The sequence below is a fragment of the Artemia sp. Qi Xiang Cuo genome, chromosome 7 (assembly GCF_049724085.1).
Source record: "Artemia sp. Qi Xiang Cuo chromosome 7, ASM4972408v1, whole genome shotgun sequence".
Taxonomy (NCBI): domain Eukaryota; kingdom Metazoa; phylum Arthropoda; class Branchiopoda; order Anostraca; family Artemiidae; genus Artemia; species Artemia sp. Qi Xiang Cuo.
In genome coordinates, this window is record NC_142800.1 from 48,623,376 (window position 1) to 48,650,524 (window position 27,149).

A 27,149-nucleotide genomic window follows, 5' to 3' on the forward strand; every position below is an offset into this window, starting at 1 on the left:
TCATCTACGTTGAACAAAATGGCTATCTCTAAAGTTTGATTGGATGTGTTTGGGGAAATGGTGGGCATGAGAGGGGGTTAGAGGACCTCCAATCACTTTCAACTATTAAAAAGGGCACTAGCCCTTTCAATTTCCAATCAAAGGTGCTCTTTTGGAAAGTCTCTACGAAAACACTTTCTACACAAACCTTATATGCCCCGAGGGCATAACTTACAACCCTTGCCCTGAGGGGTTTGAGGGGTTTGTCATCCTCAAAATCAAAAAATTTCAGAACTTTCCACTATGTTGAAGAAAATGTCTATCTCAAAATTTTGATTGGATGTGTTTGGGGAAATGGTGGGCGTGAGAGGGGTGTTAGTTGCTCTTCAGTCACTTTTGACTATTAAAAAGGGTATTAGTCCTTTCAATTTCCAATCAGATGAGCTTTTCTTGAAGTTTGTTCGACAACACTTTCTATAACAATCATTTATGCCCCCAGGGTATAACTTACAACCCTTGCCCTTAGGGCTCTGAGGGGGTTATTATACTAAAAGACCTAATTTCCAGAACTTTTAACTACGCTGAACAAAATAAATATCTCAAAATTTTGATTGCATGTGTTTGCGGAAATGGTGGGCGTGAGAGGGAGGTTAGTTGCCCTCCAATTACTTTCAACTATTAAAAAGGGCACTAGCCCTTTAAATTTCCAATCGAGTGAGCCCTTTTTGAAGTTTTACGACAATTGCTTTCTATAAAAACCTTATATGCCCTCAGGGAATAACTTACAAACCTTGCCCTAAGGGCTGTAGGGGGAGTTTCATCCTCAAAGACATAATTTCTGGACCTTTTAACTACGTTGAACAAAATGTCTAGGAAATTTTGATTGGATGTGTTTGGGGAAAAGGTGGGTGTGAGAGGGGGGATAGTTGCCCTCCAATTACTTTCGACTATTAAGAAGGGCACTAGCCCTTTGAATTTCCAATCGAATGAGCCCCTTTTCAAGTTTCTACGAGAAAGTTTTCAATAAAAACCTTATATGCCCCCAGGGCATAACTTATAACCCTTGCCCTTAAGACTGTGGGGGGGTTTTCCAGCTCAATGATATAATTTATGATATAATTTACCTTTCAACTGTGTTGAACAAAATGGCTATCTCAAAATTTTGACTTGATGTGTTTGGAGAAATAATGGGCGTGGAAGGGGTGTTAGTTGCCCTCCAATCACTTTCGACTATTAAAAAGGGCACTAGCTATTTCAATTTCCAATCGAATGAGCCCTTTTTGAGGTTTTTACGACAACACTTTCTATAAAACCCTATATGCCCCCAGGGCATAACTTACAACCTTGCCCGGAGGGCTCTGGGGGGATGTCATCCTCAAAGACCTAGTTTCCAGAACTTTCAACCACGTGAACCAAATGGCTATCTCAAAATTTTCATTGGATGTGATTGGGGAAAAGGAGGGTGTGGGGGGGGGGGTTAGTTGCCCTCTAATCACTTTCGACTATTAAAAAGGGCACTAGCCCTTTGAATTTCCAATCGAATGAGCCTTTTTAGAAGTTTCTACGACAACGCTATCTAATAAAAATCTTATATGCCCCCAGGGCATAACTTATAACCCTTGCACTGAGGGTTTTGGGGCAGTTTCCTCCTCAAAAGCATAATTTCTATCTGGAAATCAACTACGCTTAACAAAATAGCTATCCCAAAATTTTGATTGGATGTGTTTGGGGAAATAGTGGGCGTCGAAGGGGTGTTAGTTGCCTTCCAATCACTTTCGACTATTAAAAAGGGCACTAGCCATTTCGATTTCCAATGGAATGAGCCCTTTTCGAAATTTCTACTATATCTTTTTCGATACGAAGTGCCCTGGTATGGAAAAAAAATAATACATTGTGCCAATATTGTTCTTTACTTAGCGCGATTGCGCTGCCTTTGATTGCAGATCAACCGTAAAAAAAGGACAGAGTCAGTGAGTTTCGGAAAAAATATGATCTAGCAGCTTTTCAGCTAAAACTTTTGTTTCTTGAAACTTAGAAAAACTTGATAGCTAACATAGTTAACGACCAGATTTGATGCTGATAAATAGCAGGCTCATATCCGGGGATACCTTTCCGGTCGTGAAAGGGAACTTTTTTCTGGCAAATTTTTCTGGCAAATTTTTTCTGGTAGTTGGGAGGGGGGAAGGTTTTACGTGGGAGGATATTTTCATGGAGGAAGGGACATTGCTATGAAGGGGGTGCCGTATTTCCCAGCATTATTTAAAAAAATAATAAGAAATAAAATGAAAAAAACAATTTTTCAACTGAAAGTAAGCAGCAACACCAAAACTTAAAACAAACAGAAATTAATACGTACATTTTTGGGTAAATGACTAAGTTGGGTAATGACTAGGGGGGTCACCGCTTAGTCATTACCTCGCTTGCGCTAATTTTTTTTAGTTTCATCAGAGCTATTTATTCTAATTAACGGCATTTGTGATTAATGGGGCATTCTTAGATGACTAGAAGAAAATTTGAACTTTGGTATAAAGAGCAAGATATTGACTAGGGGTTACGTAAGTTAATTCGTAATATATATATATATATATATATATATATATATATATATATATATATATATATATATATATATATATATATATATATATATATATATATATATATATATATATATATATATATATATATATATATATATATATATATATATATATATATATATATATATATATATATATATATATATATATATATATATATATATATATATATATATATATTTGAGGAGGGGACAGCCCTTTTTATATACGGAATAATTTCTGTTCGTTTTAAGTTTTAATATCACGCCTTACTTTCAGCTAAAAAAAACTTGTTTTTTTCTATTTAATTTCTGAATATTTTTGAGTTAATGCAGCTTTGATGTTGGCTCACCGTACATAAATAATTTTATACCGAAATTTGCAAAATAATTTTACTTTTTTTAAAATGGCTTTCGCGTACTTTTGATCTTACGTAACTTACGAATTAACTTACGTAACCCCTAGTCAATATCTCGCTCTTTACGCCAAAGTTCAAATTTTCTTCTAGTTATCTAAGAATGCCCCATTAATCACAAATGCCGTTAATTAGAATAAATAGCTCTGATGAAACTAAAAAAAAATTAGCGCAAAGAGCGAGGTAATGACTAGGGGGTGACCCCCCTAGTCATTACCCAACTTAGTCATTTACCCAATCATGTACGTATTAAATTCTGTTTGTTTTAAGTTTTGGTATTGCTGCTTTGTTTGTTTTAAATTGTTCTTTTATTTTATTTCTTATTGTTTTTTAAATAATGCTGGGAAATCCGGCACCCCCTTCATAGCAATGTCCCTTCCTCCACTAAAATCTCCTCCCACGTAAAACCTACCTTTCCCCTACCTACCAGAAAGAATTTTCCCTGAAAACTTCTGCATAACTCCCAATAACCGATTTTGTATATAAAAGTAGGACATATTTCATAACTTGTAGACTGTCCCCCGGAGACTGTGGGGGTCATCCTCAAAGACATTTCTATTGTATTTTTCGAACATGCTGGACAAAATGGCTATCTAAAAATTATGATGCGGTGACTTTGGGGAAAAAAAATGAGCGGGTGAGGGGGCTTATTTTCCCTCCATTTTTTTGGTCACTGAAAAAAAGCACTAGAACTTTTTAATTTCCGTTCTGAATAAGCAAATCCATCAGTTTACTGGTCTGCCCTAAGAAAATGTAAGAATGCCAAGGATAAAGAAAAATACAAGGATCTTTGTGATTTTATGGTAACGTTATGTGGCCAGCCACACTCTTCAGCAGCTGGTGAGAGACAGTTTACGCTACTTGGTAACATCAAAACCAAATTATAGAATGGCCTTCAAATGCAAACGGCTAGTTGTTTAATGAATGGCAAACAACTAATTTGGCGATCTGTAGTGTTACTGAAATCCTTGTTTTTATCTTCTGAGATGCATAAGAAATGCTCTGATTGGGCAAATAGCTATTACAGTAAGAGGTGAGAGTGGTGCACATGCTGATTATAATTTCCGAGATCAATTTTTGCTAGAAGACTAATCATAAGCCCTATAGACCATTTTTTGTTTTTAATTGTTTTTATGAGTATTGTGCATCTATTAAAGTTTGTTTTTGTTTTCAATACATTTGATGTTGACTGGCCGCTTTGAAAGATGTTTCCAAAGCGTCTTTTGGTCAATATCCCAACTGATAAGAAAAATAACCTCTAGATTCATAGATTTCAAAATGGACATATTTTGGACATATTTAAGACAATATATGGACATATTTTGGCTAAAAATGACATAATTTTGGATACTCAGGGGATATATTTATGGACCGAAAAGTTGGCAACCCTGTTCGTATTATATCGTAATTATAACCAATTTTGCGGTGTTCTTAGCTGGTATTAATTTGGCAAAGGCTCATCAAAATCTGTGTAGAAATTTCATCCAGGAAAGGCTTCAAAGAGACTATAAAAAGATCAAACCAATGTAATTTCAAATAATTTAGTGACTTTTTTAGGAGATGAGTGTTCGTAATACCTTGTAACATCATTACAGCAAATATCTTAAATTTTCTTGAACTCTTGGCTGCTTCTCATTTAAATAAAGTAAAAATTGTCTTGATTATAACCATCACCCCTTAAACCAGTTTTTTTTTCTTCGTAAGTTCCCTTTCACGACCGAAAAGGCATCCGCGGATATGAGCCTGCTATTTATCAGCATCAAATCTGGTCGTTAACTATGTTAGCTATCAAGTTTTTCTAAGTTTCAAGAAAAAAAAGTATTAACTAAAAAGCTAATAGATTATATTTTTTCCGAAACTCACTGACTCTGTCCTTTTTTTACGGTTGATCTGCAATCAAAGGCAGCGCAATCGCGCTAAGTAAAGAACAATATTGGCACAATGTATTATTTTTTTTCCATACCAGGGCACTTCGTATCGAAAGAGATATACTAGAAATTTCGAAAAGGGCTCATTCCATTGGAAATCGAAATGGGTAGTGCCCTTTTTAATAGTCGAAAGTGATTGGAAGGCAACTAACACCCCTTCGACGCCCACTATTTCCCCAAACACATCCAATCAAAATTTTGGGATAGCTATTTTGTTCAGCGTAGTCGATTTCCAGATAGAAATTATGCTTTTGAGGAGAAAACTGCCCCACAACCCTCAGTGCAAGGGTTATAAGTTATGCCCTCGGGGCATATAAGATTTTTATTAGAAAGCGTTGTCATAAAAACTTCAAAAAAGGCTCATTCGATTGGAAATTCAAAGGGCTAGTGCCCTTTTTAATAGTCGAAAGTGATTAGAGGGCAACTAACCCCCCTCCCACACCCTCCTTTCTCCCAATCACATCCAATGAAAATTTTGAGATAGCCATTTGGTTCACGTGGTTGAAAGTTCTGGAAACTAGGTCTTTGAGGATGACATCCCCCCAGAGCCCTCCGGGCAAGGTTGTAAGTTATGCCCTTGGGGCATACAGGGTTTTATAGAAAGTGTTGTCGTAAAAACCTCAAAAAGGGCTCATTCGATTGGAAATTGAAATAGCTAGTGCCCTTTTTAATAGTCGAAAGTGATTGTAGGGCAACTAACACCCCTTCCACGCCCATTATTTCTCCAAACACATCAAGTCAAAATTTTGAGATAGCCATTTTGTTCAACACAGTTGAAAGGTAAATTATATCATAAATTATATCATTGAGCTGGAAAATGCCCCCACAGTCTTTAGGGCAAGGGTTATAAGTTATGCCCTGGGGGCATATAAGGTTTTTATTGAAAGCTTTGTCGTAAAAACTTGAAAAGGGGATCATTTGATTGTAAATTCAAAGGGCTAGTGCCCTTTTTAATAGTTGACAGTAATTGGAGGGCAACTAACCCCCCTCTCATACACAACATGTCCTCAAAAACATCTAATCGAAATATTGAACGATACATGTTCCTTAACATAATTAAAAGATGCGGAAGATATGTCTTTGGAGAGAACACTCCCCCTAAAGCCCTCAGAGTAAAGTTTGTAAGTTGAACCCTGGGGGCATATAAGGTTCTTGTAGAAAGCGTTGTCGTAAAAACTTCAGAAAGAGTTCATTCGATGGAAAATTTAAACGGCCAGTACTCTTTTTAACTCTTGAAGGCAATTGTAGAGTAACTACCCCCCACCTCATAGCAGCCGAGCATCCAAATTCATCCAATAACATATTTTATACATTCATTTCCTCCAACATAGTAGAAAGTTCTGGAAATTAGGTCTTTTAGTATAATAACCCCCTCAGAGCCCTCAGGGGTTGTAAATTATACCCTGGGGGCATAAATGATTGTTATAGAAAGTATTGTCGAAGAAACTTCAAGACAAGCTCATTTGATTGGAAATTGAAAGGACTAGTACCCTTTTTAATAGTCAAAAGTGACTGGAGAGCAACTAACACCCCTCTCACGCCCACCATTTTCCCAAACACATACAATTAAAATTTTGAGATAGACATTTTCTTCAACATAGTGGAAAGTTCTGGAATTTAGGATTTTGAGGATGACAAACCCCTCAAACCCCTCAGGGCAAGGGTTGTAAGTTATGCCCTCGGGGCATATAATGTTTGTGTAGAAAGCGTTTTCGTAGAGACTTTCCAAAAGAGCACCTTTGATTGGAAATTGAAAGGGCTAGTGCCCTTTTTAATAGTTGAAAGTGATTGGAGGGCACCTAACCCCCCTCTCACGCCCACCATTTCTTCAAACACGTCCAATCAAAATTTTGAGATAGTCATTTTGTTCAACGTAGATGAAACTTCTGGAAATTAGGTTTTTGAGGGTCACAGCCCCCCCCCCATATCCTTCAAGGCAATGGTTGTAAGCTATGCCCTGTGGGCATGTAAGGTTTTTTTTTATAGAAAATGTTGTCGCAGAAACTTCAAAAAAGGCTCATTCAATTGGAAATTGAAAATGCTAGTGCCCTTTTAAATAGGCTAGTTGAAACTGATTGGAGGGCAACTAACTCCCCTCTCACGCCCACCATTTTCCCAAACACATCCAATCAAAATTTGAGATAGCCATTTTTTTCAACGTAGTTGAAAGTTCCGGATATTATGTCTTTGAGGATGATACCCCCCCTACACACACCTTTCGGGTCGAGGGTTGTAAGTTATGCCCTGGGCCATATAAGGTTTTTATAGAGAGCGTTGTCATAGAAATTTCGAAATTTTCGAAACTTTGAAAGGGCAAGTGCCCTTTTTAATAGTCAATAGTGAATGGAAGAAAACAAACACCCCTCCCACGCCCACCATTTCCCCCAAAAAATCCAATAAAAATTTTCAGATAGCCATTTTGTTCTGAGTAGTTGAAAAGTCCAGAAATTGTGTCTTTGAGGATGACACTCCCCCAACAGCCCTCAGCGCAAGGATTGTAAGTTATGCCCTGGGGACATACAAGGTTTTATAGAAAGCTTTGTCGTAAAACTTCAAAAAGGGTTCATTCTACTGGAAATTGAAAGTGCTACTGCCCTATTTAATAGTCGAAAGTTATTGGAGGGCAACTAACACCCCTCTCACGCCCACCATTTCCCCAAACCGATCCAATCAAAATTTTGAGATATAAGTTTTGCTCAACATAGTTAAAAGTTCGGGAAATTAGGTCTTTGCCAGCGTTGTCGTAGAAACTTCAAAAAGGACTCATTCAATTGGGAATTGGGAGGGCTAGTGCCCTTATTAATAGTCAAAAGCGATCAGAATACTAATTCTCCCCCCCCCCTCCCATACCTGCCATTTCCCCAAACACGTCCCACCAGCATTTTGATACAGCAATTTTGTTGAACGTAGTTGATGGGTCTGGAAATTATGCTTTTGAGTGTGACAACCCCCCACAGCCCTCAGGGCTAAAGTTGTAAGTTATGCCCTGTGGGTAAATAATGTCACATAGAAAGTTTTGTCGTAAAAACTTCAAAAAGGGCTCTTTCTATTGGAAATTGAGAGGGCTATTTCCCTTATTAATAGTCAAAAGTATTCGGAGGGAGAATAGCCCCCCCCCCCACGCCCATCATTTCCCCAAAAATTTCTGATCAACATTTTGATATGATAATTTTGTTCAACATAGTTGAAAGGTCTGAAAATTATGACTTTGAGGAGGACAGCCCCCCTCTCCATAGCCCTCAGGACAAGGTTCGTAAGTTATTCCCTTGGGGCATATAACGTTTCTTATAGAAATTGTTGTCGTAGAAGCTTCAAAAAGGGCATTTTTAATTGGAAATTGAGCGGACTAGTGTCTTTTTTATTAGTCGAAAGTGATCAGAGGGCAAATGTCTTCCTCCACGCCTATCATTTCCCCAATCACTTCCATTAAAAATTTTGATATAGCCATTTTGTTAAGTCTATCAGAAAGGTGTGGAAATTATGTCTTTGAGGATAACAAATCCCCCCAGCCCTAACGGCAAGGGTTGTAAGTTATGCCTTCGGGACATATAGGGTTTTTATAGAAAGTGTGGTCACATAAACTTCGAAGGGGGCCCATTGGATTGGTAATCAGACGCTCTAGTGCTCTTTTTAAGAGTCAAAGTGATCAGAGGGCAACTACCCTCTTCCCCCTACACACACGTCAAATTATCCTGAAATGTGTCTAATGGAAATTTTGAGATAGCCATTTTATTCAAATAGTCTAAATATCATATAACAAGGCTTTTGGGGTTGAAACAAACCCCAGAGATTAGGGGCAAGGGTTGTAAATTATGCCCAGGGGGTATTAAAGATTTTTATGGAAGGAATGGTTGTTTGACTTCAGAAGAGGCCCAGTCCTTCTCCCTGGAAAAGACTATGTCAATATAAAAGGAACAGAAGTTAATCAAAAAAACTTTTTGTACAAAATAAGTTTTTCAAAAAAAAGGTAAGAACTCCATTAAACCAAAAATGAACAAAAATGGAATCAAATAATCTACCAGGCGAACAACTACCACAAATCAGTATAATTAAATAAATGAAACCCAAAACAAACAGAAATTAAAACAAGTCAAACTCAAAACGACCAGAAATTAATCTGAGTAAGGTTCTAAACCCCATGCTTTCTAAAAGTCAGAATATAATTTGTAATTTAATGAAAACATTATCTTAAATGTTTTCACTCTTATAAATTTGAGAAATCAAAAATTAATTAAGATTTTAATGAATAAATATCAGCATATGTATATTAAACTGGCAATGCACTTTTTTTTCACTAAATTCATTTTATTTTTTTTTCAGTAAAGTATAATATATATTCTGGGTTTTAGAAAGCATTGGGTTTAGAACCCTACTCTGATTAATTTCTGCTCGTTTTGAGTTTGACTTATTTTAATTTCTGTTTGTTTTGGGTTTCATTTATTTATTGATACTGATTTGTGGTAGCTGTATGATTTTTAGATTATTTGATTCTATTTGTGTTCATTTTTGGTGTAATGGGGTTCTTTAATTTTTTTTTTTTTAACTTATTTTTTGCAAATTTTTTTTTTTTTGATTAATAATGGAAAAGAGTGAATGCATCAGTGACGCACTGTATGAGCTCTATCCAGCCAATTATTAAAATTGTTAACTGTGACAGTTTTTTTTTCAGTCTGACAATAATTTTGATCAATGATTTTTTTTTCTCGCAATTGTGACAATTTTGATAGTTTCAAAAATTTGTAAATACATCCATTGCCACAAGTCTTAAGAGCCCTAAAAAAACAAGTGTGGGTTTGATAACCAGCTAAAAAAAATAAGAAAGAAGGAAAAACAAGGTAATAATAAAGGAAAGGCAAATATGGAAATTTATTAAGTATAAAAGAAAAAATTTATAATGCAGAAGTTTTTGGCAATTAATCTAATTTGGTACTTGTCTGTTATAGTCACTAAACCTAAATATTAACGGGTGCTACAATAAAGAAAAGGCTCTGGATGATCTTCAACTATACGATGTGCTATTCATTCAGGAATATGTGCCCTCTGGATTGAATTCAGGTTTCTTAAATAGATCCAAATCGCAAGACCTGTTCACACAGCCTGGTTATCTGCCTGGAGGCCTTGCAACATATACAAAGAAAGAAAACAATAACTTATTGTCTGTTTTTGCTATTTTTACTGAGATAATAAATATATATATGCCTACTAATTATAATAATGCAATCTCGATGACAAAGTTTTCTAAAGCATCTGATGTCCTTCGGCGGCAACTGGAATTTCTCGAGCATAGTGGGAGAAAATGGGTTATGGCTGGTGATTTCAACTGCGATCCAGGAAAAGCCAATATCCACTCTGAAATTTTTATAAATAGCTTACCCGCTTCCTTTCAAATCTGGCCAAAGTCTTTGGATTTTACATATATCCCTTCTAGTGGACATACATCCAATATTGACCATGTTCTGTCGTGTAGATTCATTCCCTGTCTCCCCGTCACAGCATACACAGATTATCCAATTAGCGATCATCTTGGACTATCTTTTTTATCTACAGCCATCAGTGAACATTTCAAACAGTTCGTGGTAACGAACTGTATAGTAAGAGCGACTCGTCCCAACAGTCCCCCAAACACATCCAATCAAACTTTTGAGAGAGCCATTGTGTTCAGCGTAGGCTAGTTGATTTCCAGATAGAAAATACGTTTTTGAGGAGGACACTCCCCCACAACCCTCAGGGCAAGGGTTTTAAGTTATGCCCTGGGGTTATATAAGGCTTTTATAGAAGGCGTTGTCGTAGAAACTTCAAAACAGGCTCATTCGATTGTAAATTCAAAGGGCTAGTGCCCTTTTTAATAGTCGAAAGTGATTGGAGGGCAACTAGCCCCCCCCCCCACCCGTATCATTCCCCCAAAACACATCACATCCAAACTTTGAGATAGCAGGTCAGGCTATTTGATTTCCAGATAGAAAATATGTTTTTGAGGAGGACTCTCCTCAAAAGGCAAGGGTTTTAACCTCCGGACCCTCAGGGCAAGGGTTTTAAGTTATGCCCTGAGGGCATATAAGAACGATGTTGGCACAATGTATCATTTATTATTTTTTCCTTTAGAACAGGGCACTTCATATGGAAGGGGTCGTCGTAGAAACTTCAAATGGGGCTCATTCGATTGGAAATTGAGAGTTCTAGTGCCCGCTTTAATAGTCAAAAGTGAATGGAAGGCAACTAGCCCCCCACGCCCATCATTCCCCCAAACACATCCAATCAGAATTTTCAGATAGCCATTTTGTTCAGCGTAGTTGATTTCCAGACAGAAAATATGTTTATGAGGAGGATACTCCCCCACAGCCCTCAGGGCAAGGGTTTTAAGTTATGCGCCTGGGGTCTATAAGTTTTTTATAGAAGGCGTTGTCGTAGAAACTTCAAAAAAGGGCTCATTCGATTTGAAATTCAGACGGCTAGTGCCCTTTAGTCAGTGATCCAAGGCTCGCTATCGTTCAAAAAAGGGAAGTAGTGGCTAATATCAGCTCCAGTTGGTTTGAGGGTGGATTCTAGGGTAATCGGGGGCGCTTACAACGAATTTCGGGGTGCACAAGTTTGCACGCGTGTAGAACATGGTCATTTTAGCCTATAAAGACAAATTTGGCCATTAACAACGCCATACTGCTCTTGATTTTTTTTTACATGGTAAAATAAACTGAAAACTTTATAAACTTGACATATTCTGAATCCTAAAAAAGTACTTTCACCTGGTACTTTTAGTTTTTCCCCACGACTTTTTTTTTCTTCAGTAATCCCTATTTAATTTTGAAAACAAGGGTTTTTTAAGGATATATTTTCTCTTAGTTTTTTTTTCGGTTTTCTGAAATTTTTGCGTGCATAAATATATTTTCTTATGCTTTATTGGAATTCTGCTCGTCATTAAGAGTCAAAATTTGTCCCTTTTTTCCAAAAAATATTAATTCTTGAGCAACCATTTATTTTTTCTAAATAGCGTCATAGCTTTTAGAAATTAGCCTACAATGACCAATTTTTTTTAATTTTTTTAGCTATTAAAAAAAAAATTAAAACGAATCAAACTGCAGATCAATGTCCTTTACATGTTGTTAATAAAAACAAAGTCGAGACTTGAATCTGCAAGAATATATAAGCGTTTGAACAGGAAAATCCCCCCCCCCAAAAAAAAGAAAATTTTCTGAATAGTGCCTGTTTACTGGAAATATTTTCAACACAACCTGCAATTTTTATTTCACCAAACGATATGTCGCTCTTTTCTTAATGAAATTTTTTATTTACATTCTATACAACTAATATTTTTAACCAGAAAAAAAACAACAAATGCCTCGTTCTGCGATCGCATGCGCGACTTTGGTTTCCACAGCAATAAAAAAAAAGCCGAGCATCTTACATATCAGGTTTTAGTTGTATAAAGCACTTAGCCATAAAAGACGAATTTATCCTTTATAGGCTAAAATCGCCAAGTTCTACATTAGTGGGAGCATATGCACCCCGATATTCTTTTTAAGCACCTTAGATTACCCCGGAATCAATACTCAAACCAACTGCGGCTGATGTGAGCCACCCACTCTCTTTTTTTAATGATAGCGGGCCTTGGATCACTGACTATTGCATAAAGTACTGAAAACTACGACATAAAAGGAAATAATTTGGGATATTTATCTGATCTAGTTAAAGGTTAGGATTCCGGCAACAACGATTTTAGGAGGTGTCAGTTGTCTTGCGTGAGGCACACCATGTTGGTACAACTAGTTCTGAAGCATGTAAACAGATAGGAGATGAGTTGGACAGCATTGCTCCGCTTTTGTCGAAGCACAACGAGTCCAGATCTACCATAAGGAATCATAGCCTCTGGATCAACTATTTAGATCTTATCCGTACTGGTAACGACTATCTTTATGCTGAAAGAGCTGCAGACTATGGATCACACTTAAATGCCGCAAAATAGATGATTTCGATTTTCTTAGCATCCGGAAACCATAAATACGCCGCAGTTAGGCTTAACTACTTAGAAGAAATGCTATACCTGCATCAAAAGGTGCAAAACGTTCATCGAGGTTTTGTAAGAGGAAATTGTGTGGGTAGAGAACTAACTAAGCCATTTTGTTGCCTTGCTTACAATCTAGCTTTAGAGTTGTCAATGAATTTGGCCATTATATGTCATCAAGGAGTTGCCGGTATCGTTGGTGCAACAATGAATGAAAATGCCAGGGATCGATATCTGGCTACTCCTCTTTCTCACAGCAGCGACCAGAACGCTGAAAGCAAACCTGAATATGGATGACGAGGCAATGAAGCATCATGAAGATACTACTGCGTTTATGAATCTGACAATAAAAAGCGGAAATCGAACTATAGACCCGATGGAGTTGTTCGGAAGCCTACTCAAGAAGATAAGAACAGAGGTGCACAGATTTATGTCAGGGGATACAGCCCTTAAATCCGTGGCAAATAGTCTGCTGACCTTCCGAGACATTGGCTTCGAAGATATGAGCTCATATCTCGACGGAACATCCACGAAAGTAAAAGTTGGCATTGTATAAACTTTCACCTTTGTTACCAAAAAAGGAAAAAAGAAAGAGCGACCAAAAAAATATTTTGGGGAAACTGAGCTGCTTAAATGAGCTCTGCGTCTTGCAAATTCAACACAAACTTGGTCCCTCTGTGAGCTGCTGAAATACGAGCTACAGCCATATCCGGCCTCACTTTCAGCATTGTCATCAAGTCATAGGGAGCCTCGGCTACGTGCTGGTGCAAAGTCAATAGTCTTAAACTATATTCTGCAACAGTCTGGCTTGCAGTCATGGCCAAAAATTATTCCACATACGCTTTTTGAAGACTCTCCTCGATCTGACTACATGGTTGATGTCAAAATCAAAACTTGCATTAATTCAAAAAAGTTCAAAAATTAAATAAAAAAAAGCAAGTTTTTTTTACTGAAAGTAAGGAACGACGTTAAAACTTACAACGAACAGAAATTATTCCGTCTATGAAAGGGGCTGTCCCCTCCTCAACGCCTCGCTCTTTACGCTAAAGTTTGACTTTCTCACAACTCTATTTTTTAAACAATAACAAACTTTAGCGTAAAGAGCGAGCCGTTGAGGAGGGGACAGCCCCTTTCATATACGGAATAATTTCTGTTCATTTTAAGTTTTAACGTCGTTCCTTACTTTCTGTTAAAAAAAACTTGTATTTTTTATTTAATTTTCATAAACTAAAGCCAGACCTAGTTTCTGCGATGCCGCATCGGCTAACATCGCTTACTTTTTGCAACTGTGACAAGACGAAGTGCAGCTCGCCCTGCAAATGCTCCAAAATTAGTTTCTGTGACAGCGCATGCAAGTGTGGAGCTAACCCCCAAAAATGCCTACTTTGCGATGTGAATAAGAACGAGTCCAAAGACGAAGATGAAGAAGAAAAAGAGATTTGAGCCACCGTTTCATGTTCAGTTTTAAATATTTGATTTTTTATTTGTTATGATATTAAACTGCTAATGCAGTCGTCTAAATTTTACTTTCAGCAGATCATGACATTTACCGTCTACTACATCAGTGGCTGTTGACCCAATCTAACCGATTGGATCATTGGCTCCTGCTATGCTGGGATTTAAAGAAAATAGTATTTTAAACCAGCCTTAGTCACCTTTGCACCACACGTTCACACGGGTTCGCCACCTTAAGGATGGTATATGAGCCTACGCAAGCCAGATTGTATCCAATACTACAGAAAAAATAAATTGTTGCTCAAGAATTAAGATTATTTGGAAAAGAAACACATGGTTTGACTCGTAATGACGAGCAGAATTCAAATAAAGCATAAAAAATATACCAAATTCGCGCATGCGATCGCAGAACTAGGAATCTGTTTTTTTTTCCTGGTTAAAAATATTAGTTCCATAAAATGTAAATACAATAATATGATTCAAAAAGAGCGATCTATCGTTTGGTGAGATAAAAATCATAGGTTGTCTAGAAAATATTTCGAGTAAAACGCCACTATTCAGAAAATTTTCTTTTTTTTGGGGGGGGGGGGATTCTCTTGCTTAAACGCTTGTATATTCTTGCAGATTCAAGTCTCGATTTTGTTTTTATTAGCAATGTGTAAAGGACATTCTGACGGTTCGAATTATGTGCAGTTTGATTCGTTTTCATTTTTTTTTAATAGCTAAAAAAAACTAAAAAAAACCTTGGTCATTGTAGGCTAATTTCTGAAAGCTATGACGTCATTTAGAAAAAATAAATATTTGCTCAAGAATTAAGATTTTTTTTAAAAAAAAGATATATGGTTTGATTCGTAATAACGAGCAGAATTCAAAGAAAGCATAAAAAATATACTTATGTAAGCAAAAATTTCAGAAAAATAAAAAAAACTAAGAAAAAGTATATTTAAAAACCTTGTTTTCAAAATTAAATAAGGGTAAACAAAAATTAAAGATTGTAGGGGAAAAACTAAAAATATCAGGTGAAAGTACTTGTTCTTAGGATTCAGAATATGTCAAGTTTATAAGGTTTTCAGTTTATTTCACCGTGTAAATAAAATCAAGAGCAGTATGACGTCGTTATAGGCCGAATTTGACTTTATAGGCTACAATGACCATGTTTTACACGCTTGCGAACTTTTGCACCCCGATATTCGTTGTCAGCGCCTCCGATTACCCTAGAATCTACCCTCAAACGAACTGCAGCGAATGTGAGCCACCCCTTGAAAGATAACGGTCCCTGAATCACTGACTACTTTTTAAAAGTCGAAAGTGATTAGCGATATTTCTGTTGTTGTCGTTGTTTAGACCAGGGCACTTCGTATCGAAGGAGTTGTCGTGGGAACTTCGAAAGGGGCTCATTCAATTGAAAATAAAAAGGGCTGATGCCCTTTTTAATAGTCGAAAGTGATTGGAGGGCAACTAATCCCCCTTCCAATCCCACCCTCCCACGCCCACCCTCCCATTTGCGCATTATGTTTAAAAATCAAATGTTGCCTTAAGATTAAATCAAAATGCACTGTGATAATGCTAATTCCCAATAAGGCATCTCAGCAGTATCCCAAGAACGACTGAGGGTATTATGTTCAAATTTTCGGGGCTACTTCTGCTCTTAAAATTTAACCAAATTTTAAGCTATCAAAGAAAGTAAACAGATTTTTTTTGCGAATGGTATCAAGTTTTCCATTTCAGGTCAACTACAGGTGGTATGAAACTAAATTAAACAGCACTATTTGTGTCCAGTTTTTTAAAAGGGTGTATGTTTTTAAAAATTGCTGAGAATTTTTCTCCAGAATACAAATAGCAGGCCAAACTATAAAGTCTGAAAAGATTTAAAGTGTTATTTTCTTTTCCCTGAAAATTCTACGTCAATATAAAACGAACAGAAATTAATTATAAAAACTTTCCACAAAATAAGTTTTTCAAAGAAAAGTAAAGAACTCCATTAAAAAAAATGAGCAAAAATAAAATCAAATGATCTACCAGTCATGAAACTACCACAAATCAGCATCGATAAACAAATGAAACCCAAAACGAACAGAAATTACAATAAATAACATTCAAACTCAGAACGAGCAGAAATTAACATAATTTGGGCGCAAAACCCCTATGCCTTCCCAAGGCCAGAACATAATTTGCACTTTACTGAAAAAATACAAATGAATGTGTATTGTCAGTTTAATATGCATATACTGATATTTAGTAATCAAAATGTTCATATTATTGGATTTATTAAAGTTATAAGAGTAAAAAAATTTATATTTTTTTCAGTAAAGTGCAAATTTTGTTCTGGCCTTGGGAAGGCATAGGGGTTTTGCGCCCAACTTATGTTAATAAATCAAAAGAATTCGATTTTTACGCTCATTTTAAATATTTAATTTTCATCAATTTTAGTCTTACTTATCAAAAGTTACGAGCCTAAGAAAATTTGCCCTATTTTTGAAAAAAGGGGAAAACACCCCCCTTAAGTCATAGAATCCCAATGAAAATCACACCATCAGTTTCAAAGAATCAGAGAACCTTACTGTAGAGGTTTCAAGCTCCTATCTGAAAAAATGTGGAATTTGGTATTTTTTGCCAAAAGAAAGATTACGGATGCGTGTTTATTTGTTTTTTTTTCCAGGGGTGATTGTATCGATCCATCGGTCCTAGAATGTCGCGAGAGGATTCATTTAAACGGAAATTAAAGGTTATAATGCCTTTTCTAATGAAAAACATAAAAATTTAAAAATAGAATCACTTTATACAAAAACTACATTTTTGGTGTCTTTTCATAGTGCAATCTTTTGAAAGATATTTGATTTTTGAAACAACCAAAAAGTTCGTGGTAACGAACTGTATAGTAAGAGGAAATCGTCTCAATAGTAACCGAAACTTTGAAAAACTGAATTTTGATACCAATAGATCAAACAGTTCGTGGTAACGAACTGTAAGTAAGGAGCGACCCGGCTCAATGGTAACCGAAACTCTAGAAAACGGGTTTTTGATACCAATAGATATATCAAAAGAATCAGATTTCAATGCTGATTTCAAATATATAACTTTCATCAAGTTTAGAGCTACCCATCAAAAGTTACGCGCCTGAGAAAATTTGGCTGATTTTCAAAAAAAGGGGGAAAGACCCCCTAAAAGTTATAGAACCTTAATGAAAATCACACCATCATATTCAGCTTATCAGAGAACCCTACTGTAGAGGTTTCAAGCTCCTATATAAAAAAATTTGGATTTTTGCATTTTTTGCCAGAAGAAAGATCACGGATGCGTTTTTATTTGTTTTTTTGTTTTTTTTTTTTCTTTTTTTTTTTACCCATGGGTGATTGTATAGACCCAGTGGTCCTATAATATCGTGGGAGGGCTCATTGGAACGGAAATTAAAATTTCTAGTGCCCTTTTTAAGTGACCAAAAAAAATGGAGGGCAACTAGGCCCCCTCCCACGCTCATTTTGTTCCCAAAGTCACCCGATCAAAATGTTGAGATAGCCATTTTGTTCAGCATGGTCGAAAATATGATAAAAATGTCTTTTAGGATGACTTTATACCCCACAGTCCCCAGGGGGAGGGCTGAAAGTTCTGTACTTTACTCAATGTTAACATATAGTATTGGTTATTGGGAAGTATACAGACTTTTTCAGAGGAGATTTTTCTGGTAGGTGGGGGAAAGAGAGGGTCGGGGGCTATATGGAAGGATCAGTCCATGAAGGAAGTTGTCATGGGGGCAGGGACATTGCTATGAAGGGGGCGCCGGATTTCCCAGCATTATTAAAGAAAAAGATCAGGAATTAAATAAAAAAAAAACAAGTTTTTCAACTGATCAACTGACTGTGATTAAGAGGTCATTTTTAAAGAACTGGAAAAAAAAATTCGAACTATAGTTTAAAGCGCAGGGTATTGACTAGGGGGCGAACCCCCTAATATACGTGTTAAAAATTTATGAATATAGAAGTTCGTTACGTAAGTTAATTCTAAGTTACGTATATTTATTACTAATAAAAACGTTCGTAAATAAAATTAAACAAGTTTCGAGAAAGCCATTTAACCAAATAATATGAAATTTTGTTTTAATTATTCATGTACGGTGAGCCAAAATCAAAACCTGCATTAATTCAAAAACGTTCAAAAATTAAATAAAAAAAACAAGTTTTTTAAACTGAAAGTAAGGAGTGATAATAAAACTTAAAACGAACAGAAATTATTCCGTATATGAAAGGGGCTGTCCCCTCCTCGACGCCTCACTCTTTACGCTAAAGTTTGACTCTGGCTCACAACTTTATTTTTGAAAAAAATAAAAAACTTTGGCGTAAAGAGCGATGCGTTGAGGAGGGGACAGCCCCTTTCATATACGGAATAATTTCTGTTCGTTTTAAGTTTTAATGTCGCTCCTTACTTTCAGTTTAAAAAACTTGTTTTTTTTATTTAATACATAAAGAATCGGATTTTTATGCTGATCAAACAGTTCGTGGTAACGAACTGTAAGTAAGGAGCGACCCAGCTCAATAGTAGCCGAAACTCTAAAAAACGAAATTTTGATACCAATAGATACATCAGAAGAATCAGATTTTTATGCTCGTTTCAAATATATAAGTTTCATCAAGTTAAGTCTTATCCATCAAAAGTTACGTGCCTGAGAAAATTTGCTTATTTTCGAAAAAAGGGGGAAACAACACCTAAAAGTCATAGAACTTTATTGAAAATCACGCCATCAGATTCAGCGTATCAGAGAACCCTACTGTAGAAGTTTCAAGCTCCTATCTGCAAAATTGTGGAAATTTGCATTTTTTGCCAGAAGAAAGATCAGGGTTGGGTTTTTATTTATTTTTTTTTTTTTTTTTTTTTACCAGGGGTGACCGTATCAATCCAGTAGTCTTAGAATATCGTGAGAGGGCTCATTTGAACGGAAATTAAAAGTTCTAGTGCTCTTTTTAAGTGACCAAAAAAATTGGAGGGCAACTTGGCCCCTTCCGACGCTCATTTTTTTCCCGAAGTCACCCAATCAAAATTTTGAGGTAGCCATTTTGTTCAGCATAGTCGAAAATCTAAGTAATATGTCTTTGAGGGTGACTTAATCCCCCACAGTTCCCGGGGGAAGGGCTGCAGGTTATAAGCTTTTCCCATTGTTTACATATAATATTGGTTATTTGGAAGTATAGGCTACAGTTGTTTTCAGGAGGATTTTTTTCTAGTGGGGGGCGGGGTCAGAGAAGGGGTTACGGGGGAGAATCTTTCCATGGAGGATATTTCCTTTTGGGGAAGGAACATTTCCATAAAGGGGACGCCAGATTTCCCAGCATTATTTAAAAAAAAATCAGAAATTAAATAAAAAAACAATTTTTTTTTCAACTGAAAATAAGGAGCAACATTAAAACTTAAAACGAACAGAAATTATTACTAATTTCTATTTAGCCAAAAAAAAGTAAAATTAATATGGAAATTTTGTTTTAATTATTCATGTACGGTGAGCCAAAATCAAAGCTGCATCAATTCAAAACCGTTCAGAAATTAAATTAAAAAAAACAATTTTTTTAACTGAAAGTAAGAAGCGACATTAAAACTAAAAACGAACTCCTCCGTATATGAAAGGGGCTGTCACCTCCTCAACGCCTCGCTCTTTACGCTAAATTTTGACTCTGTCTCAAAACTTTATTTTTTAAAACAATAAAAACTTTAGCGTAAAGAGCAAGGGGTTGAGAAGGGGACAGCCCCTTTCATATACGGAATAATTTCTGTTCGTTTTTAGTTTTAATGTCACTACTTACTTTCAGTTAAAAAAAAAACTTGTTTTGTTCATTTAATAAAAAAAAAAAAAAACAGTTTCCTCCACTAAAGATAATTGAAAATGGTAGTTCTAGTGAAGAAGAGGTGGACAAAAGTTTCATCCTACTAGAGAGTTGGCTACTACCGCGAAAAGTTAACGAATGTATGTTTTTCTTTATGCATAATTTGGTAACCACGGAAGAGTCGACAGTAAAGATGAGTATGAGTAGTAGTTATGCACTATGTAAACTACGCGAGTGAAAAACTACAAACGCAATGTCACCTAATGTTTGAATGTGAAAAACAAGAAACAAATATATCACGACTGAGGAAGTTATTAGCAATTGTTACAGGTAAAAAAGATGAAGTTGACTTAGAGAGAGCTATGTAGGCCAACCTAAAAGTAGAAGATGAGGCTTATATGAGGGCAATAGTGTACATGATATCATATTTTTGTTATTCCGCGTGGAAATGAAAAGAAAAGCAGAAAGATGATTATGATGCGATTAATCGTGTGGAAACAGAATGGAAAAGGGTAATGATTATTAAGTGTAAGGATATTGAGGAAGTGATTGGTCTAAAGTAGAAGGGAATAGTTTTTGCGCCTTTGTGGATAAGGATGTGCTGTTGAAAAGGAAAATAAAAAGCAAAGAGAGTTGAGAAAAAGTTAAGGGTTTAAAGGATTAAGGCTTTAGATTTTTATGATTTTTATTTTTTAAGTTTTTGGTAAGGATTCAGGTAGAAGATTAGAAAGAGGAGTTTTTAATTTTGGTAAAAATAAGACGGATTATATATTTATGGAATAAATGTAAATTTTAAGTTAAATATTTCGAACTTTTAATGAAGTGTTTAGAGTTCGATATTTGGTTAGAATTTTTATATAGATTGAATAGAATTTTTTTTAAGATTGAATATATTTTTAGGGAATGTAGAAATAGCATTGGATTTTATACGAATTTTTAGACTATAGAGTTTAGGTTTGAAGTCATTTTTTAAATGATTGTTTGAAACTTATTTCAAATTAGTGGAATTTATTTTATATGTTGAGGGGGATACGATTCGCCTGGATTATGAAATATTTGGTTTTCGAGAATATTTTTTTGAAGATTGTTGTAGTTGTAGCTACCCAATAATGCAAGGCCCAGCGAGAGTAGAATGTGTTGAAATGTAATTTATTAAAAAAAAATGGTATTTTATTTTTAATTTTGTTTTATTTATGTAAATTTAGTGAAAAGTGATTTAAAGTGTTTTAAGAAAAGTGAAAATATTTTGAAGTACAACAATGTATATGCATTGTAAATTTACATTTGAATTGTAGCTAGAACGAGAATTTTGAAATTGTTGTATGGTAAATTAGTGGATGGGGAATCGTATGAATGGGGGAATTGTAAAAAAAAAAAAAAATTAGGAAAAACATACATAAAATGTACTAGGAGAGAAAAATTATGTATGTGAGGATTGACAAAAGTGGAAAGCCATGGAATGTCGAGTAAGAGATAAGATATATAGGCAGTAAAGTAAAGGAAATAATAGTGAAATAGTGAGGAATTAAAAAAATAGAAAAGATAGTCGGTATTTATTAGATGTGACTATTCCACTTGGTCTACCCTGAACCATTGATGTTAATCTAGCAATCCTATGAGGATCCTTGCACCCTTGGCAATGGTAATCGAACATCTAAAAAACGAATTTTGAGAACAGTAAACACGATTTGCTTTTTATGCTGATTCTACGCGTGTCCGATTTATAAAGTTGCAAATATGTTCATAGGTTGTCTTTTAAGTGATGTTCATCTTAATAAAACAGATAAACACATAATTAACACCAAGTTCTAAGATATCCAATTGTAAAAAAAGGCCTGATAATTTAATTAAGCAGTTAAAGAAACTCAAAAGCTTCGAGTTTTAGGGTTGTAAAGCCCAAAGCTCCTCCTGTGTTCCTCCCTAAACAAATCCAAGCAGGTATAAAAAAAAGTTCAAACTAACGTAATTATGCAATTTTGCTCTAAAGCAAAGACACAAAAAGGTTTCGTTTTTACCTGTCACCACAAAGGAAGACTATTAAGCTCCTGATGAATTCCAGATAACTGCAATAACCAATATCCCTTTGATCAGCTATAAAAAGGCTTCTGTTAGCTATCCATTACTAGAAAACATAAAAGTAGTAGTATCATGTTTTTATGTGAAGCTATCATAATTTCCTTTTTATTTTAGTTTAAAATGGAGCGGGTCTAACAAATTTTTATGTCATTGGTCAACTCATTGGCCAACTCACTCAACTATGTCTGCAAAATCAAGACTGATACGTATAGAGCTGATAATCTCTTGCTGATCGTAAGCGATAAACTATTGTTGTGCGTCTTAACTGATGATAATAAAAAGTTATGAAAACCATTTACTAGTATAGGTTTTAAATGACACTGAGACGTGGAGAACTGTAAAATAGGTTTTGTTCCCAAAGAATGACATTATTAAATTTTGAGTAAGAAAAGATACTTACCAATAAGCTTATTGTTTTTTTTCCTTTTTAGTAATGTATGAGGTTATTTTAATTGTCAAATTATGTGCAGACTATAGAAATTTTTTATTTATTATTGATGAGCGAATAATAATGTGAGGCTAGCATGGAGTTTGAAGGCAAGATTCATAACATCTTCTATGTATCCTAGTTCATCCCCTTGATCTAGTTCAGTGGTCGCCAAAAACAGGTGACGCTCGGAGATATACACCAAGTGGTGAAAAGTGGGTGGATACTTTAAAGATCCAAAATATGAAAGATCTAAAGCAGAATTGGCCTACCATGATATATATATATATATATATATATATATATATATATATATATATATATATATATATATATATATATATATATATATATATATATATATATATATATATATATATATATATATATATATATATATATATATATATATATATATATATATATATATATATATATATATATATATATATATATATATATATATATATATATATATATATATATATATATATATATATATATATATATATATATATATATATATATATATATATATATATATATATATATATATATATATATATATATATATATATATATATATATATATACATTTATAAATAACCTAGAGAAGGCAAACGGGCTTATCAAACAAGGCATCTTCAGCGTTAAAAAAAAAAAAAAAACTAAGAAAAAACGTAAAAAGAAAAGAATATATATGAAAATAAAATATACAACCCAATACCTAAATGCCACTCACATATACAGTTAGCGAGCTACCTCCATCAAAACACAAAAGCAACTGGCAAAAATAAGACAATAAATTTAAAATGAGTGACTTGTAAAAGCGTAACAAAAATGGATATAAACAATCTTTTTGTGCTTTTTTTTAAGTTTTTTGTGTAACCCCCCCCACCCCCGAGAAAAAAAAATCCTCGATTAACCCCCCCCCCCCCAGAAAAAAGTCCTGGGTATGGCCTTGTATCCGATTCTGCCAATCTTTGTAGTTTTTATTTATTTTAACCCCTTGGGGACTTTACAAGACTTTGCTACACTTTGTAATTATACGTTAATTTTTTTAAAATATTGTCATAAGTTGAATCAATATTTAAATTTTCATTGTCTAGTCTAGTAACCTAGTCATGTCTAGAATAAAAATTACCATCAAATCTTTTTCATAAGAAGTGGACCTGTTAAAAGCATTCAAGCCATTTGATTCACTAATTATAAGATTCCCTAAAAAGTTAAAGCAAGTGGTTTCCCCTACAACATTAAAAGCAGGATATCTAGGAGGCTAGTTTGACAGACTTCAAACTTGTGTAAGTCCAATTGTCAAAATTGTTCTAAAAATGATAGAAGAAAACGTCTACTCATTTAGTGAAAAGGATAGGATATTTTGTCCAATGCATTTCTATTCTAATTCTTTGAATGAAGGGGACAATTTTAATTTTAAAAGCGTAATTAATCTTTGGAGACTCTTAGCACTCCTTTTGGCTGCTGACTTTTCTACTATGATGGTAAAATGTTACAGGGAGAGAAGTTGCAAACAGGACCATATATAGAAAGTCAAAAGCTTTTTCACTGCAAAAAAACTTTTTTGTCTTAGTTGACTGACAAATTGGTTACTTTCTAATTTGTCAAAACGTTAGAAAAAGTTTATATTGTAATTAATTTTAATTTAAAAAGATTTCTGCCACTTTAAAAAGATAATGGACTTGCTCGTTCCAGCTACACGTGTGATACAAGTCAATAATTTGGATATTAAACACTTTGAATGAATAGTATTTTACATGGTGTAATCAAGATTGATAGAGATTGAAGCCAGTGGAGTAGCCAGAGCAGTTGTTGCTATCAAACCCTCTGGCTAGAATATGGGGGAATCAGACCAATGAGCCTATGGAGTAACATGTCATATTGTATGTGTATTTAATGGAGAATAAATCTTATCTTATCATAGGCAGCGCAACAGCGCTGCCTAAGTAAAAAACGATGTTGGCACAATATACTATTTATTTTTAGTTCTTGGTCTTAGACCACTTCGTATCGAAGGAGTTATCGTAGAAACTTCAAAAATGACTTATTCGATTGAAAATTGGAGTGGCTTGTGCCCTTTTTAATAGTCGAAAGTGATCGGAAGGCAACAGACACCCCTTCCACGCCCACCATTTCCCGTAACACATCCAATCAAAATTTTGAGATAGCCATTTTGTTCTGCGTAGTTGATTTCCAGATGGAAATTATGTTTTCGGGGAGGAAAATCCCCCACAGCCCTCGGCGCAAGGGTTATAAGTTATGCCCTGGGGGCATATAAGGCTTTTTATAGAAAGATTTGTCGTAGAAACTTCAAAAAAGGCTCGTTCGATTGGAAATTCAAGGGGCTAGTACCCTTTTTAATAGTTGAAAGTGATTGGAGGGCAACTAACCCCCCTCTCACGCCCAACTTTTCCCCAAACACATCCAGTCAAAATTTTGAGATAGCTATTTTGTTCAACGTAGTTGAATGTTCTGGAAATTAGGTCTTTGAGGATAACAACCCACCCACAGCCCTCAGGGCAGGGGTTATAAGTTATGCCCTGGGGGCATATAAGGTTTTTTATAGAAAGTGTTGTCGTAGAAACTTCAAAAAGGGCTTATTTGATTGGAAATTGAAATGACTAGTGCCCTTTTTAATAGTCGAAAGTACAGTTCATATAATTATCCAGTATGATCATTCCCTATCTCACCCAATATAAAAAACCGGACCGGGGTGCGAGTGCTCCGGAGAACGTTTTTGCAGATAGAAACATAGGCGGTATCAGATCTTTTCACGGGTAGACAAGTCAGATTTCCCTTGGACGCGAAACTTGGCTTCAACGTTGGAACACTAATTTTGAAGAAACTAATTTTAAATTAATTTATTCCAATACATACATGAAAATCGATAGTTAGTAGTGTAATGTTATTATTAGATGTTTTTAGGAATTAAAAACAGGTTTCGAAGTCTCAAGTTGGTTTCAAAGGCATTTTGAGAAAGTTTCTGCCAAAATACGTGTTCCAGGGTAATTGGACTGCTGATGGCAGATCAAATGAGAGGAGCTGTTTGTACGTGCCGATATAAATATATATATATATATATATATATATATATATATATACTACGAAAACTTTACGAAGAAAAAAGTTTTTTCAAATAAAAGTAAAGGCCATATTAAACTTAAGATCAGGAGAGATAGAAGCCTACAATAATTCAAACTCAAAACGACCAGAAATTATTATTAAAGAATAAAAAAGGAAAGGAGAATAATTGGTATGGCGGTAACACTGCATATAAATTTATATGAATGTATATATAGTGGGCTGTAATAATGCAAAAGGTAAATATAACATTGGTTTAAGAATGGAAGGAAAGACAAAGAATAGATTTACGACGATAATCAAGTAAAAAATAAGTTTTATTTGAACAATGCCATAAAGCGATGACATTTGATTATGATATTTGGTGCTTCGCATTGTTATATAATAATTAGAACCCAAGTCCTAAAATTGGTCTCAATCAGGAACCCTTATCGCTATCTAAACTCAGAAAGTGCAAAGATTTTCAAACAGAGGTGTTTATTGTTTAAAGTTCAGGAAAGGTCTGCCCATTTCATATGAAAACATTGATTGAAAACAAAACTAGTCTTACCTAGGCTCTCCGCCAAAACAGGTAACTAGATTTTTCAAATATCACAGGAACTAAAATCTGAAAAAATAAATATCACGACGTGAAAAAAAAGATAAACTATCCAGTTGCGGATCCAGAGGGGGGGGAGGGTTACCCCCCCTAAAGTAGTCTAAAGCAGTGTAATTTACCTAATTAACGCAAGTTTGCATTAATTAAACTTGCTCCTAACGTAAGTTTATCGGATCAACCTATTTTGCGCCCCCTCCCCTAAAAAATCCTGGATCCACCCCTGAAACCATCACACCTATTCCACCAGTTATCAGAAGAAAAAAAAATTCCTTATTTTCACAAATTTCATCAACCCCCGCCTCCTTTTTTACAAAATCCTACATAGGCCAATCCTTTGAGCCCACTGTATTTAAATAATAGATTAAGTCATAATTTCTATATAAATTGAGTCATACCTGTGAGACGGGACACTTGCAAACCACATGGCTGGCTCACCAAGTTTTTTTCTGCTTTTGCAATAACGAATAATGCACTTTGTAACCATTTCTCATTGAGTCAACACACTAACCCGCTAATGCAGAAAGAAGTGGGAGGAGCTTTTTGTTCGCACCGAGAACCAAGACCAGAAATGATCTGCAATAAGCTTACTGGATAATTATATGAACTGTGGTCGAAAGTGATTGGAGGGCAACTAACACCCCTTCCACGCCCACCATTTCTCCAAACACATCAAATCAAAATTTTGAGGTCGCCAGTTTGTTCAAAGTAGTTGAAAGGTCCGGAAATTATTTGTTGGTGGATGACACTCCTTCCCCAGCCCTCAGGGAAAGGGTTGTAAGTTATGCCCTGG

General features: G+C 35.2%; 1 protein-coding gene across 7 annotated transcripts in view; it reads right to left on the reverse strand.

The window, feature by feature from the left end:
- Nucleotides 1–27,149, reverse strand: part of LOC148950360 (uncharacterized) — a 369,985-nt gene that overhangs the window by 314,276 nt on the left and 28,560 nt on the right. The window contains exons 2-3 of one of the 7 annotated variants that reach the window (XM_089092343.1): nt 26,312–26,368; nt 22,178–22,284 (exon numbers count right to left, since the gene is read on the reverse strand). The exons of 3 other annotated variants lie outside the window; for them this stretch is intronic. The gene's annotated coding sequence lies outside the window, so the exon portion shown is untranslated. The remainder of the gene's footprint in view (nt 1–22,177; nt 22,285–26,311; nt 26,369–27,149) is intronic. 3 more of the 7 variants (XM_089092345.1, XM_089092344.1, XM_089092348.1) reach the window with 3 other exon arrangements.